Raw genomic sequence first — 13,009 nt, 5'->3', positions numbered from 1 at the left:
ACTTTTTGCGTTGCTGTGCGTGACAGGCAACTAGTTGCACTCACTGAAGTGCGAGGAGTGTTTGGCTTCTCCCGTACCAGCCTCCTCCTGCAGCTACCCCCCACCCCCGCCCCGAATTTCCCCTCCCGTTTTGCTCCGAGCTGCTCTTTATTTGTGTGTGGAGAAAGGGGTGGGGGGGGACGACTTGCAGGGGGGATGTTCTGTTTTGGCCAGAGGAACAGTGCAAAAGGGGAGCCTTGGCTCGGAGAAGGTACGAGAATAAATAAGGAGCGGCCCTAAAATAAAGGAAGGGGCATATCCCGGCAGCGAGAAGGTGAGTGTCTCTGACTTCCCCGTCTCTGCATCTCCCTCCCACCCCTTCTGCTCGGAGGTGGAGGAAACGGGTTCCCTGTCGCATGTGCATGTGTCCGTGGAGGGGGTGTGTGCGTCTCCTTGTATTTAGTGTTTATTTAGCACTGTTTTCATGTCGGTTCGATGACAGCAGCAACAACAACAACAAAGTTGCTGTAAAACAAGTGTGATGGGAGGGAGCAGCGGAGCCGTCCATCGCGGGGTAGAGACGAGCTTTTACCCCGGCCCCACGCGAGTTTAATTGCAAAAAAACCAAACTGGTTTTTCGTGCGGACGGGGCGACTTTTTCCAAGCCCAGCCGGACTTTCTGCCTCAGTCCAGGTGATGTTCCCTGCTATTTTGCCCTCACCGCTCTTTCGCTGGGGGACTGCTGGGGTAAGTCCCAAGACAGGAGCAAGCCGCGACGGCTGCCGTCGCACTGTTCCCCGCTTGCGCCGCCCGCCCACTCCCGGTGCGGCGGAAGCGGGGGGCCCGGGCTGCGCCCCGCGAGCGGCCGGGGGCTGCCGGCCCGCCCGGGCTGGGCGACCGGGCTCTGCCGGCCGCCAGGTCGCTCTGCCGGCCGCCTGCCCTTGTGAGGGCCGGCAGTGGGGCCAGCGGCGGCTTGGCCGGAGGCTGTGAGGAAACAACATCTCTGGTGGCGGCGTCCCCTCCGGACAGAGCGGCATGAAAACACGTAGGGATAGCATTCCCTTCCCGAAACCCCCGCTCTTCCAGCGAGGGTCCGGGCAGCGCGGGGCAAGGCAGCCCGGCCAGGACGCCGAGGGGGGTAGGGGCGGCAGCGGCGGAGGAGCCGCTCGGTTCCGCCCGGTCCCGCCGCCCGCCCTCCGCCCCGCGCTGCCCCGGCCGCGCTCGGGGGTCTCCGCTGCCCGCCTGCCCCGGGGCGGAGCGCTGCGGGCGTGCCGCACTCGGGGTGCCGGCGGACGGGGCAGGCTGCTTCCCACTGCCTCCGGGCCGGCAGCCGTCGCGGGGCTCCGGCGGCCGCTTTTTCGAGTGTCCGAAGGGACCAGGGGCAGAGCTGCCCGGCGTTTTTGTTCCTCTCCGTTTCCTCTCCCTGGGGGATGTCTCTTGCCCTTCCCCTCCCCCGCCCTGGCTTGTTTTTCTTGTGGTTTAAAGACAAAACGTTGCATTTTCGGGTCGTCCCACCGCGCCCCCGCCCCCGCCGCGGTCTCCGCTGCGCCGGCGGACGGGGCACGGGGAAGCCCCGGCGTGGGGGTCCCGCCACCTTTTCCACCGGCGATGCGGGGACTTGTGTTTTGGTTAGAAAGCGTTTCCACGTGGGTAAGCCTTGTGTGTTCATGTGTGTGTGTGTGTGTGCGGGTGTGTGCGCGTACTTGATCCACAAGGAGGTAACAGGATTCTTCGTGTTCAAAACCAGCGGGCTCCTAGCCATTAATCTCCTTCTCCTGCTGTCATTACAGACACTTCCAAAGTCAGATACCCGCGGAGAGCCGCCGGCTGCGTTTCACACGGCGGTTCTCCCCGAGCCGCAGGGGCTCCGCGCCGTGCCCGGCCGGACACAGGGCTGGCCGGGGAGCAGCCCCGCGGCGCCTTCCGCCGGGAAGGGAGAGCGGAATCCCACGGCATCGCCGCTGCCAATCGGTAGTTGGCATCTAAAGTTTCATTTACATTTATGAAAGTGGCGCTCCGAGCCAAGCAGGCGCGGTGCTGCCGGCTCCGTACCCGCGGGCAGGGCTGGCAGCCGAGCACACGGAGGGACGCGCTCGGTTCGCGCGTGGCGGTGGGAAATAGCTGGTGTTCACAAAAACCCTGGGACGCGCGCTGAACCAGACAAGGGAGCGACCTGGCCGGTTCCAGTTTAAGTATGAAGTCATGCTAGAACAGTAAGGAACGAGTATTTGCAGTTTTTTGAGTTTTGTTTTACGTGTTTCATTTGCGGAGACTAGAAAGCGTATCTAAGGTAAACTAATCAGCAGTTTAGATTTAGAGGGAGTTATATGAAGAAGATATCTTTTCTGTTTGGCAGATAGATTTTCTGGTCTGACCTCGGAATTTGATGTTAGAAGCATGTACTTTGCAATAAAGCTCAGGCCGTATCTTTGTTTCATTTCCCTAACACTCAAAAGAAGTTTTGTAAAATTGCTGCGCGTTTGACTCTTCCCCTAGCATTTCTGAAAATGCTGCCGAATAACAAATGCTTGCATACTTGCAATATATATCATACTTTGAGTAAAGTGGAAATACAGACTGACATTTCTCTCTCTTCCTGGTGATTCTTTCTCTGTTTGACATCTAACATTAGCTGGGCTATGTCTGAAACAGCTCTTTTTGCCCTTTTTTTTTTTCAAGTGCAGTATTTATGTTACCAAATGTTCTTCAACCAGATTTAATAGAAATGAAAGCGAAGTATGTTGACGAATCTTTTATGCATCTTTGTTCAGATAATTTATATGCAGTTATTAATTGTTACATGTATATGGTGGTACTGATAATAAATTTAGTTGAAGGTTACTCTTGCTGGATTTGTATTTATTAATGGCCTCACAACGCTTTGCAGTATAAATTTATTCTGTGTGGATAATGTCAATGGAAGAAATAAACCGTAAACAAGCAGCATATTGAGTAGGGCACTGGTTGGTTCTTATTTGCAGTTCCCAGTTAAAATATTTCAAACAAGGCAACTGTAGAAATACAGCTATAGATAGTATCATGTGGCATATTTTTAGCATCTGATGCAAGTGTTAAAGTTTAACTCTTTAAGCTTTATGCAACTCTTTAAACTTTATGCAAGTCCTAGAATTAATGTTAAACATTGGCACTTGGTGAGGGAAAGGTACCTGTCTGTTTCCTTGATGAACTGGTGGTATTGGACGATGTTGTGTGCAATCCTCCAGTGTTAAAATTTAAAAAGCATTTTACTCTCTTAAATACGCAAGTTACCACAGAAAGAAAAAAGAAATTCCTAGAATTTCTGTTGAACGCTCTAGGACACAGCTATTCAATTTTTCCTGTGTTATCTTTTTCCTTCTTGAAAGTAGGGATTTTATGAACTCAGGGTAAAGCAGGTCTCCCTTTTTATAAGGAGCGTTTATTCAGCATACTTCTATATTGCAGCTGCTGATCATATTTCATAGAGCTGTTAAAGCACTTAAAACCTAAAATTAGGTACTGTCTGGTAGTAAATATTTCAAATCGCTCCTTGAAGAAACAGGCTTAAAAAAGAGACATTTTGAAATATATCGTTGAGTAAAAGTAATCTTCCATTGCTTTTACTCAGGGCAATAGCAATCTAAATCACTGATTTCAACACAGTGTACTTTTTCGTTAGGTTTTCTTAATCTCCTGGATTTTTATTGTGATTTTATGCTGGCTTTATTTGATATCATAACCAGCTACTTTGCTCAAGCTATGTTTATGATGGCAACGCTTGAATTAACAGGTGTCGTATTAACTTCTAACATACCTGGGCTTCCAGTGAGTATTCTTGTGATAGTAAGAACTGAAATGTAAGTTTCCTCGCTTCCTGGTGTGCATGTTTCTGGCTGTTAGTTGCAGAAGGTGCACACTTGCTTTTTTCCAAATTTTGGATGAGTTAATTTACAGATTATTTACAGTATTTTCCAGTTGGGGGGTGGGGTTAGGTTTGGTTTTTAGTTGAGCATAGGAATACTTGCTCACTAGCTTTCATTTTTGGTACTGTCAGTGTTTGCAGGAAAAATGCAAGCACAGGGACATCAGACTGACAGACATATGTCAAGTTGATCAAGTATTTTTAAAGCTTTTTGGAAGTTCACCACTAAACCAAGTCTGGTAGCAGCAACACTCAGATGTCTTTGTTTTTTTCTTTGTACATGAGAATCCAGTAGTATTTCTGCTATCTAAATATCTAATTAATCTGTAATCTTCTTGACATTTTGTGTTAAAAAATCCCAGCATTTATGGCATGCAACTGGAAGAAGAGTGTTGATATTCAGTCTTTGATTGAGAGGTTTATAAGTACACCTAATAAGTGCTATTTTTCTTTTTTGGATTTAAATATTGTGTAAATGTGTGTCCAACTTAACCTTTTTCTGTCATTGAAAAGCGCTAATTGATCTTGCTGACCCTGACATAATAGTATAGTTTGATATTCGAAACCTTTCAGCTTTGGCATGGCCTTTTTATCACCCCTGAGATTTCAGGGCATGATTCTACTGAAGGTATAAACTACTTCTCTTTGAAAAATTAAATAAAAATGGTTATTAAAAATAAATTATCGTCTTTTAAAGTCAGTAGATGTTTTACCTATCAAAGCCTCAGGCTTTACAATATACATTAAAACTTTCTGAGGTACTTGTATGTATTAGGTGACATTTTAGATGCTGCTGTACAGAAATCAGATTTTTATGAAATAATTTTTGGCCAATTCCACATTTCTGTGTTGCAGTGTTATTAAATCTGTCATTAAATCAGAAGTGGTTAAAGGAACTTGGACACAATTTGCAATGCAAAAGCTCAGATAAGAAGAGCGCTCATATGTCAAATAAATAATAAAATCTATTTGAAAAGGCAGTAAAACTCACATTTTTAGTCTACATTGTAGTTTGCAATGCTGCCAGAAGGATTGCTTTTTGGATGCCTGTAATACAGGTCCTTAAAGGCAAAAGCTATTTTAAAGAATTTTCTTCTTTTTATCTCCAAGCCTGAAAAATGTGTTGAATAGCTGGCTGCCTTTTCGTTTTAACGTTAAACAGTGAAAATTACTTTGATGATTGATTATCCTATATTGAAATGTATCACTGGGCAGTCTCAGTCACAGGATTGTATAGGCTAGTCATTAGGCTTTAGAGCAAAATGTCAAATGCTAATGGCTGTCTGAGGAATACTAAAGTTTAAGCATTTTATTTTCAATTTGTTAAAATTTTCCTTATTTCTCCAAGGGAAGATTATAATGACTGGTGATTATCTTCAGAGCTTCTCACTCCATAAGCCAGTCAGACTTTTTTGGTTTTAGGCTGTTAGGCTTGGGTAGTAGACACTAAAGTTTGCGTTAGGCTGCAGTTACCATGGATTTGAAAATAATTAGTTTGGAGGATTTTTATGCATAAATTAATTTGGAGATCTATGTCTTTTTCCTAAAACTAACTAAATAAATACTATTACAGTGACTTTTCACTGAGCAGCTCTCTGTAGAACTGCAGCGGAGGGCAGTTCTGTTGGATGTAATTTTAATGCTGTCTCTAAAGAACTCAGTCTGCCTGGACTGACTGAATACTCTCTTTGCACTAGGGTTGTGCCAGGCTATACAAAATTTGACTAATTTGGAGCAGAAAATTACAGAAAAGACCTCCCAAGGCAACCTGAAAAATATTTGCACAAAGACTGATTTTTTTTTGCATAGATGTTAACTTATTAGTTACGTGATGTAGTTAATATGCACTAGATTTTTTGGCAGCATTAAAATGAAATACTATTGTGATGTGACCCAGTATAAGCTCACATTCTCAGCAGTGAAAAATTACTGCTGCCTTTTTTTTTTAATTGGGTAGATCAGCAAGTAACTAGTCTACTCTTGACATATATATAATTAAACCACAAAAACCTACATTAAAATACCATGGAAGGTCTGATTTAGACCATAAAAGTAAAAGAAACACAGAGCTGAGTTTGCAATTTTTCAAATAATTCTCCTCTATGACTATGTGTATATAACTATTGAAATCAATGCTGGTGCATGAGGTAATTGGAAACTTAACTTGATGTTTTGTGCCAGATCCTTAGCTATTGCAAATTGGAGTAGGAATGCTGAAATTATTGGAGTGGTCTCACATTATGCCAGATGAGTATCTAGTCCTCTATTCTTAGTTCAGTCTGCTCTTTTGGTGGGGTATTGCAATATACATTATATATGTGAGATTACATGCACAGAGAAGTGATCCTGCAATACTTAAGAAAATAAAAAAGAGAGTTAAGTGTAAATGTCCAAATTATATTTTTTTTTCCTTTCAGGGCATTTTCATACTCCTATGTTTCCTGTGTTCGAACTTTTTTTTTGTTTCATTTTATACATGACAACAGAAATGCCTTTTACAGTAACTGTACTTTTGAAAATGATGCGGTTAGAAATATTGCTATAATTGTCTGTATTTTTTAAAATTCTATTAAGGCAACATTGTTGCTCAAAGAAATGAATAATTAGGTTGTGCTTGTTCAGGGACATTTCATGAATTCCAAGCCTATTCAATGAAAGGCATCAAGTCCTTATTAAATCCCATCTGGATGTTTCTTTTTATTCACTGTAGTATATTCCCAGAACATCACAGAAAATGAAGTTTACCTTACTCCTAAGAGAGAGCAGCTAAACCAGCTTCTGTACACTTCAGTTTATGCATCCTGACATCATGCTGCATATGAGGTCTTTCTTCCAGCTCTCCTGAGTGTCCCAGCATAGATGTGGTCTCACAAAACCAGGCACAGTGCAGGAGATTATGCACATTTCCTCGCCAAGCAATGCAACTCAGACTCAACCTAGCGTTTCTGTTCTGGTCCTCTTAGCACAGAGAACTAATAAGTTGAAAACTAATAGGGCTGAATGATGTAGAAGTTTTTGCAAATGCAATGATTATATTCTGGGATAGGGTCTTGAAAATAACATTTCTTGTTACCCCAAGGCAAGATTTAAAATGTGGTAGGTTTTCTAAATAGGAAGATGAAAGTAATTTTCCACTCAGCCAACCTATTTTTTATGTTTATTCTAATCAGGCACGGTAGAAGGATGTAATATAATGATCAAATTAATTTTTTTTTCAGTTAATTGCACCTTCAGAGAAGCAATTTTTGTGTTCAAAAAGTATCATCTGAATCCTGTGCTCACTGTGCAGCAGCATGTCTAGGAGTTACCTGCAATATGAGGTGTTTCAGCTGAAATGGCTAGATGATGCGTTTCCTAGTCATTTCTGGTATCTAGTTAGCTATGTTTCGGCTTGTTTTCCAATTTTCTGACTAAATGATAGTCTGATTTCTCCAAGGGCTAGATGAGCAGTCAAATTTTTGGCATGAAACAGATGAAATAGAAGAGTTTGCTCCCTGGTAGTTGTGAAACTGCCCAGCTTTTTGAAGGAAGTCCAGGATTGAAACAGCAGCTTGCAAGATGCTGTCAGATCAGAACTAAGTCTGAAATAGTTTGATTGTAAGGTCTGTAGGAACAGATCCAGCATTTTGCTCTGTTTTTGCATCATTATATAGGGGTATTGGTTCATATAAGCATCAACAGCAGTAACCTCATCTGAAGTCCTACCTCCATCTGTGGAAGTTTCCTGCGGTAGAGGACAGAAAAGCATGAAGCCATGGTTTCACATTTGGTGGCAGCACTTCTAAAGCAGCCCCTTAACCCGCCTCTGCTGGCCACTCGTTTGAGTTGGATCCACTCTTGCTGTGGTTCACAAACAGCTGTGCTGGCAGCGAGGCAAAGGTCGGAATGAGTGGCAGCACTCGAGCTGCTGAGCCTGGCAGCGGTGCTGCAGAAATAGCTGCAGAACCACAGTCTCCGTTACCTAATCTGCCACTTCAGTTAACTGAACTGCAGGGTCAAGTCTGTGGGATAGGTGGAATTTTTCAGAATGAAAACATTGTCTACAAAATCATCCCTTGATCTTTAATCAAAAGGTTGTGTTGATGCAGGGATTTTTGACTAAAATCGAAGTAGCTGCAAATAATTGGCAGATACACGTGCAAGTTAAAACAATAGGAAAGTACTGGGGCCTTTGGAGGGGACAGCTGTGATTTTCTTGAAGGAAGTTCAGACGTGATACCAGACGACAGAACTTTTCCAGATCTTTGCACTGCGTCCAAAAGCTGGGAACAGGCGGAGCATAACTTCTCTAGAAGTGGGACGTCACTGCCAAGGGCTGCAGCGCTCGTGACAGGCTGCATTCTTTTATCACTATTCCTGGGGAAAGGAGTGCAATAATTTCTCAGAAGTGGCCATTACATAGCTGTCACTGTAGACAAGTGCTTAATTTATGGCAACTATTTTTTAATAGTCTCCACTGTCACAAAGTATTAACTTACAGGCTATCATGTTCCAAATGCCTTTTTTTATGTTGTTCCCATATAACACTGAAATATGCATACTGTACCGCATCATGGGTTTATGAACACTCAAGCAAGCCAAACCAGTGATATTATTTTTGATGTGAGTACAAGTTTGATTTCCAAAGATAAGTGTAGTGATGTAAGAAAGTTCTGTAAGTCTGTCTTGAGTTGACATGACTTTTTGATTAATAAAGTTGAGGGATACAAAATCAACTTGGCACAAATGAAATGGATTAAACAGCAAACTAAAGCATAGATTTCACAAATAGTTACTTGTTAACGAGTCTTTAAAAAGCGTGTTATTACAAAGGGTTTTTCAGGGGGCAATCATCAAATCAAAACCTATTTATTATTTTACCAGTGACACCAAGATTAGTAAGTTCTACAAGAAGTAATACCCTTGATTAGAACAATTGCTTACATAATAAAAGATATTTTTCTTCTTACAAACTTCCTTATACTTCTGTTGTTAGACTGTAATGCCTAAAGTACTGCTACTACAAAGACTGAGGGATGGGTAAATAATGACGAGAGCAGATTGATGAGAATAGTCTGGCTCATTGAGCAAACTGAGAGCAAGCAAACAGTATGTACTTCACTACATGCCAGCTGTTTATTTAAAAAAAAACCCAAACCAACAAATAAACAACAAATGGAGGCCATAGAAAATTATAATGATGGTATTGTAACCAAAAAAAGGAGTAGTAACTTAAACTAAGTACTCAGCAGAGTAAGAGGGATTACGTTAGCTGTGTAGGTGGTATGGGTGCAACTACTAATGCAAAGCTGTACCCTTTCTTAGCTTTAGAAAGGAAGCTTTAAAAACTTGGAGGTTTCAGATTTAATACCACAGGAGTAATTAAACATTGTAAGATGTTTCTCGCAGGGAATTAACAAATTTTAGTTGACTAGATAATGTAACATAGTTTGATCACAGCTAATAAATATGTAAATGAGGAAATGTGGTAAAGAATGCATTGTCAAAGCAGTTGTTTTCATTAAAATCTGAGAATACCTGTTTTTTACAATTTCTTTGTGTGGCACACTTACTGCTGGCTCATAGTAAAAAAAGATTTGCCTGTAGGATTGCAAGCTGTTCCATGGATGTCACAACATTTCAGTTGCCTGTTGGTGCTGGATCCGATGGGGCAGGAGTCGAAATGTGTGGAGACAGCTCGTGTGAGGATCAGCAGCATAAAAATGTAGATTACACAGGACATCTGGTATGGGGTTTTGCATTTTCTTTGAGCTGGACAGAGGTGGTACATAGAAAATTTTATACTTTCAATCATTGTGTTCTGATGGTTTCAGTTTGACTTGATGGCTGGGGTGCAGCAGTGTTAGTTTTGGTGAGTAATAATTTTTCTGTTCCATCAGAAAGCACCTGAGTTGCATGCTGGCACCAGGAGTTCCGTATTCTGGGACAGTTCTGCATTCACACTATTTGTTTTCCACTGTTCACGGAATGAAGAAATAACAGTTTCTAAAATGCTATATTTTGGAGTTATTGTCAACTTCAGTTAAGAAAAACATTTCATTTCTTCTACCAAACTGGAACCAAAGTACCCAAGTTTATTTTCAGTGAGTTTACTTTGTATTTCTTTCTGACATTTCAAAATCTTCCATTCAAGAATTTCATGTGAAAAACTTGGCAGTAACAGGGATAGCAGCTGCTGAGCAATGACTCTCACACCTAAAAAGGATGGGCATGCTGTAAACTTCCTTCTTCATCAGGATGTTTCTAGTATGCCTAGCAAGTAATTTGAACTACTACAGTAACTCTGATTGCATCATACTGCTGAATACACTCTTCAAAGTGTGGCATGATTTTTAAAGCATGTAGGATGAATAGATAGGATGCTGTCACAGCTTTCATGATACCATGTGGCTCAATTCTTTGCATTAAGTTTTTCAGCCTTGTAAAACGGCAGTTTGGTTTTACCATGTGGATATGCTCATTTTAACATTCCCCTAAATTCTAAAATGTTTCTGTTTTAGAAATAATATTTATTGTTATTTTATGCGTATTTTGTGTCACAAGGTTTACAAGGTTTTTGAGGGTTTTTTTATGTGTAAAAGGTAAATTAGACATGTGTTTTAGGGAGAGGGAATAAGAAATAATTAATATTTTCAAATTGACGGTGTGTCTTTAAATATTCTAGCTAACCAAGTATAGACTTTCTGTTTTCAATGGCTTGTTTATAAATAATTGAATTGTTTTCTTTGGTTTGTTCACAGCTATTTTCTACAAAAAAAGAGAAGAAAATTGTCTCAGAAGTTAAGCAAAATACTCTGTCTAGTAAAAACCAAAATTCTTCTCCCTAAAAAAATCTAGTTGTTTAAAATATTGAAATTGCCAGCTAGTAGGAAAATAAAACAAAAATTTTAATTAGAAAATTGAAAAGGGTATGATTCTATCTGTGGCATCTTTGCATTACTTGTTTGGGTTTTGTTTCTTTTCCCTGCCTTTTCTTTTCTCTTTATTTTTAGGGGAACACTGTGGGATTCTAGATTAGATTTGTTTATAAATTGAGGCCAGAAACGGTATCAGCATTTGTTTTATTCATTTCTCTCTGGAAAATTCTGTAATTGATTAATTTGGAATGAGATAGATGAAGTCTGTGTAGCTGCATGCCTTATCTAAGCAAGAGTGAAGAGGTCTCTCACAGCTGGGAAGCCCTCAAGCATCAGTGGATTTGTAGCTCTGGTCTCAATCTTAGTAATTTCACAGTGTGAAATTATTAGTATGTTGCCAGGATAAGGGAGGTATTGTTGGGGCTAAAATTCTGTATTCTGAAATTCTCAAAGTTATTCATTACACAGGTATGGGATGGGAGGGGTAGGAAGAGTAGGGGAATCAGTTTTAGTCACCCACAGTTTTGGGTACCTGTCAAGTTGGAACCCAGAGCTGCAAAAGACAAATACTGCACCAACATGTTCTTTTACAAAACTAAAGTAAATGAGATCCAGTGCTTGCAGTTGTTTGCCATTTGCCAGGAAGTCTTTCTGTTTTCCCCTTTTTTGTTTGTTGTTGTATGATGGTAGAATCAGCAGGCAGATCTGTCACAGACCCTTTCTGTTTCTTACCTGGTTCACGTACCTAACTGATGCAGGGACCTCATGGTCTGTGTTGCTCTGCTTTTTTTGTTTTGGTGCCAGCTTTTGGTACCAGATGGTTTTGTGGTGCTGTGACTTGTTTCTACTTTGGAAGTACCTGATGTAGAGTGGCAATACCATCTTAGTTTTTTTAATAAAATGTCCATAAATGCTACACAAGCAATGCCACTCTTCAGCAAAATCAGCTCAAGGAAGCAAATTACCCTAAACTGACAATTATACAAATATTCATTGAAGACCATGCAGAGTTTGCAAGACTGTGTCTAACAAATGTATAGTGACTTGCATGAAAGTTAAAAATTTGATTTGAATTTTGAGATGTTCTCAGTGCGTTGTGGTTTGGTGGCATGAATCATGTCTTTATTACTGTATTTATTGTCTGGCATGAATTCACGTGCTCAGAAATGAAGATGGAAATAACAAGTTATGTCACAGTTACAATTTTATTTTTTTTTTTCAGGAGAGGGAGAAGGTAAAAGGAAACTAGACAAGCTCAGAACTATAAATGTGTGGTGGATGTTGACAATCCCATGCCTGTTCTTAACATGCATGCTAACCCAAGATCTGAAAATAAATGTTGTGTTAGCAGGAACAAACACTATTTCATCTCCAGCAGGGATTGTAGCAAGACTCTAAATCTAGTAATGATGTCTGACATCACACCTTGAAGCTTATTAATTTCCGAAGCACACTTTCTATATACATTAGAATATATACCATATACCCAGGTTAAACATATGCATATTCTTATGCACATCCATGCTGGATATGTGCTGCGATGAGGACACTGAATGGATCCTAAAGGGTGTCCTGTGCAGCCCCTTCCAAGTAATCCATACACTGTCACCCAAGTATTTACTGTGAAAATGAGGGCTATTTGTAGAGAAAGCAGCTGGGTGGGTCCATTTGCTTGTCAGCTCATCCTGGAAATTGCTCCTGTATTCCTTCCCTGTTCACAACAGTATATGTGGCTAAAATAGGATGTTCGTCTATGTTAAGTTGCATTAATTGTTCTGTGAAATCCCAGAATAATTAAGATTATTCAAAATAAGGAGTAATCTACCTTCTCTGTTTAAGCAATGCATCTGCAAATGCAAGTCAATGTAGGCAGGTGCTCAGCAGAACACAAAACCCAGGGAAGACAATTCCATTCCATCAGGGCTTGCTGGAAATGCCTGGAGCTAAAATTGGTGGTACGTGATGTTATGGCTTGCTGCAGACCAAGGGCTCCAGGGGAGGAAGGTGCTCCATTTTTTGGAAGTCACTAATATAGAAGTGGGAACTGGATGTGCTACAAAGGCTTCCAGAACAGTCTAAAACTTCTCTGAGTGTAAAAGTCTCATCCTTAGCAAGCTAAAAGTGGACTGAAATCAAACTGATCCAAAGACAGCCATATTTAACCCGCTACAGAGGAGGCCCAAGGAAGGAAAAAAAGGTATTAGAAGAAGAAGAAGGAAAAGACTATATTCTCATAAATTCCCTAGTCTATGGAGCAAGATTTGTTTCTGTA

General features: G+C 41.2%; 1 protein-coding gene across 1 annotated transcript in view; it reads left to right on the top strand.

Annotated features, from left to right (window-relative positions):
• Positions 1-1,522: 1,522 nt before the first annotated feature.
• EYA4 (EYA transcriptional coactivator and phosphatase 4) overlaps positions 1,523-13,009 on the top strand; it is a 137,974-nt gene continuing 126,487 nt past the window's right edge. Inside the window, exon 1 of the mRNA XM_066546996.1 lies at positions 1,523-1,629. The gene's annotated coding sequence lies outside the window, so the exon portion shown is untranslated. The remainder of the gene's footprint in view (positions 1,630-13,009) is intronic.

This window comes from Molothrus aeneus, chromosome 3, assembly GCF_037042795.1.
Source record: "Molothrus aeneus isolate 106 chromosome 3, BPBGC_Maene_1.0, whole genome shotgun sequence".
Classification (NCBI taxonomy): domain Eukaryota; kingdom Metazoa; phylum Chordata; class Aves; order Passeriformes; family Icteridae; genus Molothrus; species Molothrus aeneus.
Note: the sequence above shows the minus strand (reverse complement) of the source record. Positions and strands in the feature narration are given on the sequence as shown.